The sequence below is a fragment of the Octopus bimaculoides genome, chromosome 5 (genome assembly GCF_001194135.2).
Source record: "Octopus bimaculoides isolate UCB-OBI-ISO-001 chromosome 5, ASM119413v2, whole genome shotgun sequence".
Taxonomy (NCBI): domain Eukaryota; kingdom Metazoa; phylum Mollusca; class Cephalopoda; order Octopoda; family Octopodidae; genus Octopus; species Octopus bimaculoides.
In genome coordinates, this window is record NC_068985.1 from 23973966 (window position 1) to 23977987 (window position 4022).

General features: G+C 35.7%; 1 protein-coding gene across 3 annotated transcripts in view; it reads right to left on the bottom strand.

Annotated features, from left to right (window-relative positions):
• Nucleotides 1-4022, bottom strand: part of LOC106867714 (probable vesicular acetylcholine transporter-B) — a 292276-nt gene that overhangs the window by 116450 nt on the left and 171804 nt on the right. For all 3 annotated transcript variants that reach the window (XR_008264214.1, XR_008264213.1, XR_008264212.1), the window contains one exon: nucleotides 254-296. The gene's annotated coding sequence lies outside the window, so the exon portion shown is untranslated. The remainder of the gene's footprint in view (nucleotides 1-253; nucleotides 297-4022) is intronic.

The window sequence follows — 4022 nt, forward strand, 5'->3', positions numbered from 1 at the left end:
ACACACACACACACACACACACACAGACGATGTGCTTCTTTCAGTTTCAGTCTACCAAATCCATTCAAAACGCATTTGTTGGTTCGGAGCTACAGTAGAACACAGCTGCCCAAGGCACCACGCAGTGGGACTGAACCCGCAACCTTCTTACCACACACACACATCATTGATTTTAATGACATATCATTGGTTTATAGTCATAACAATGGTATAATATAATTACATATGTAAGTTTATTATTGAAGTTACTTACCCCACTCTAATAGGACGTAGTTGTCATATCGTAGAGGGCACACCTGAAATAGAAGGGGAAAATGTAATTAGTCAAATTATGAGAAAGCTTAAGCTATAAACAGCACCTTCATACTACTACTACTACTACTACTACTACTACTACTACTATTACTGCTGCTGCTGCTGCTGCTGAGAGAGTTTGATAAACGAAAAGAGAGAGAAAAGGATAGATGGGTAGGGAAATAAAGAAAAGCTGAGAGAGAGAGAGAGAGAGAGAGAGGGAGGTAGGCAGAGAAAGAGAGAGACACCCCGAGGAAGATAGATAGGGAAAGAGAGAGGCAGATAGACAAAAAGAGAGAACTGAGAGAGAGAGACAACTGGAGAGATAGAGAGATAGAGAAAGGGAGAGGGGTAGGGAAAGAGAAAGGTTGAGAGACAAAAAAGGAGAGAATAGGATAGATAGGCAGGATGAGAGAAAAGCTGATAGGGAGAGAGAGAGAGAGAACTGCAGAGAGAGAGAGAGAGAGAGAGAGAGAGAGAGAGAGAGAGAGAGAGAGAGAGAGAGAGAGAGAGAGAGAGAAAGAGGGAAAGCGATAGATAGATAGATAGATAGATAGATAGATAGAGAGAGAGAGAGAGCGAGTGAGAGAGAGAGAGAGAGGTGATGCAATCGATATTCGTTTAGTGGAAAGAGTGAAGAATAAGTTGAATAGAAAGTGGTGGGAGGGAATAAATGAAGACAAAATGTAGAAGAGTTGGAGGAGAGAATAACTGGCGATTAACCGATGGGAATGATACGGTTGGTTAGTCAAAACTGAGTGTTCTTGGAATCGTCTTGTAAGGCCTAAAGAATTGGAACGGCTTTAAGGTTGCATTCCGTCTTTGATGGCGACATATTAAATGACTAGGGAGAATTTTGACTGTTATATATATTCATCTGGATCTTAGGGAATGATGGGTAATGGATTGGGTGTAGCTAAGCTAATAAGCTAATGAGTTGCTGCTGCTGTCTTCCTTCCGAGGACTAATTCTGTAACTACACCGATTGATATCAAATTTGAATTGAATCCACTGCCTGCAAGACAACAGTCTGTGTGTGTGTGATGGGGAGAGAGAAAGAGAGAGAGAGAAATAGAGAGAGAGAGAGAGACAAAAGACACACACACACACACATACACACACACACACATACACACACATGCGCACCCCACTACGTACACACAGAGGTGAGGAGAGAGGGAGACAGGAAAAGAAAGATTGTGACACTGTCAGGCAAGTAGTGAGTTCGATTCCAATTAGATATTAATCAGACAAAAATAAATACATACATATATATATATATATATATATATACACGTGTGTATGTACGCATGCATATATGCATAAACATACACAAACATGTATGCATGTATGCATATATATGTGTGTATGTCAAGAAGAACATAACATACATGAAGTTATGTGTGCACACATACATGCACGCATATCTATCTATCTATCTATCTATCTATCTATCTATCTATCTATCTATCTATCACTTGCTCAACCAATCTATAGCTGCCATTAAGTAATTTGTTAACCAATTATTTTATGATTGAATTACTTCATAATTAATTACATGGCTGTTTCATTCTTGGACATAGTGCAAAGCTTTTCCCACACAAAGGAAGGCTAGACTGAATGAATTCTAGCGCTTCGTTGATATTTATTTATTTAAGGTTGTGCATATGCATATATGCATAAATACATTGAAATAAGTATTAATGAATATAAAATTATATGTTACTGAATTCGAAAATCAAGTAGAAATCCGTTGTACTAAAGTATTAAAAGACAGAACAGATTTACTATTCGGCATATATTCTAATATTTTCCTGAGACTGACACTGGATGACTTCAATGACAATCTGGATAGTATAAAATGAGATGTCTCATTTTGTTTTACAAGTGACAGCTTAGGCGTGCAGTTACCTGAAATATTTTGTGTTAGTAGATAGGGGTTAGACATGATGCTTATCTCTTTGATATTAAAAGAGCAGGGGAATAGAACCAGACCAATGGTTGGTGGTTGCTTGTAAAAAAATCTGTGCTTTTAGACTATGTATGTATGTATGTGTGTATGTATGTATGTATGTATGTATGTATGTATGTATGTATGTATGTGTGTTTGTGTGTTTGTGTGTTTGTGTGTGTATGTAAATATGTATGTATGTATGTATGTATGTATGTATGTATGTATGTATGTATGTTATTGTTTAGATTTATTTCAAGATTTCTTGCTAATAGAGAAATAGCCGGTTTCTAACCTAGATTCAAGGAACCTTCTTTGGAATTTCAACATTAACAGTAGGGTATTTTTAATGTATGTATTTGTGTCATTATTCAGTTTATTTCGAGATTTCGTGCCAATAGAGAAAGGATCGGTTTCTAACCTAGTTCTAAGGCTTCTTCATTGGAATTTCAACACCAACAACAGGGTATTTTTGTATGTATGTATGTATGTATGTATGTATGTATGTATGTGTAGATTAGTATATTTTGTTTTATGTATGTCTTCTCATGCATATACTTTCATATCTAGACATGCTCATATACACTTAAATGATAAACTTCTGGAAAGTTTTGCAGATTTTTACAGTTCCAGTGATGGCTTGGATCTGTAGTCTTCGAATTATCTTTCCCCTTTCTGATTTTTGGTATTTAGGCAGTGTGTTACATATCCCAGTGCCCCAATTATGTATGTATGTATGTATGTATGTATGTATGTATGTATGTATGTAATAATACAAATGATATATAAGCATATGCATGTATACATACATATATGTACATATCTACATCTACATTTATATATAGATGCATATCGGACGTTAGAAAAATGAACGGGAACATAAAAACAAAACGGGCTTTTGTTTATAGACAACAGAACGAACACATAGGAAAACAAACAAGCCACTTATGGAATTATGTATGTATGTATGTATGTATGTATGCATGTATGTATGTATGTATGTAAGTATGTATGTATGTATGTATGTCCGTGTCTGTGTGTGTGTATGTATGTATGTATGTATGTATATAAGTATGTATGTGTACATGTGTTTATATATAAACAATGATTTATATAAATATAAACTCGTTATTAGACCAAATATATTTGAGTTATCTTCTCAGTCGAACACTGGAAAGAGAAGTAACTGTAAACTGACTAAGAGTCTAGGTCTCTCTTATTAGGATCCAACACAAAATACTTTGGTGGGGCTAAGCGACCACCCGGTCATTGTAAAATACAGATTAGAAGCGTTAAGCGGTGATTTATACATATAAACTTGTTACCAGTTCAGATATGTATATATATGTATGCATGTGCGCATACGTTTTTCACACACCGGGTTCAGTGTGATTTTATGGTATGTGAAGGAGCATGTGTAACCGAATAAAGAAATTCGCTTGGCGGTTAAGCTTTTCTCGTTTCTATCCCACTGCTTAGTTACGGAATTTTGTACAAGCGACTTCCTCCAAAACGTCAGGTTGAGTTTAACTTGGCAAGTGGAACTATATCACGCAAATTCTCTCTGAGTGGAGTACGTTAGTCTGTGATATACACAGCCACTACAGTGTTAATGCAAAGAATTGGTCGTGTAACTGCAATAGCATCGTCGAAAACTATGGAGAAGCCATATACTTTTTTTAATGTAAATATAAATTTCAGATTTGGTACTGTATGTAATGATATGTATAAGTTTTCTTTCCTTCCCTGCATGACATATATATATATATATATATAT